A 301-nucleotide genomic window follows, 5' to 3' on the forward strand; every position below is an offset into this window, starting at 1 on the left:
GACCCCAGATCGCTGTCTCTGTGGGTTGGGCTTGGGAATTGGAGAGGAGGCCGCACGACTGGAAACGTGAAGACAGCACGGCCTGGCTGGAGGAGCGGGAAGCGCCGTCACGTTGGCTGAGGACACAGACCTCCTGCCCGCTGGGCCGGGCCTGCAGCCATTCTTCTCGGGGTGGGGTCCGCAGGTCCGGGTTGCTCTCCGCCCCTGACCTGCCTCAGAGTCCGGGGGGCTTTGGAACTGTGCCTCCCCATCTCCACCCACCCTGGCTGGTGCCATGAGGGGCCTGGATCCTGGGATCCTG

This window comes from Mandrillus leucophaeus, unplaced genomic scaffold (genome assembly GCF_000951045.1).
Source record: "Mandrillus leucophaeus isolate KB7577 unplaced genomic scaffold, Mleu.le_1.0 Scaffold495, whole genome shotgun sequence".
NCBI classification, from domain to species: Eukaryota; Metazoa; Chordata; class Mammalia; order Primates; family Cercopithecidae; genus Mandrillus; species Mandrillus leucophaeus.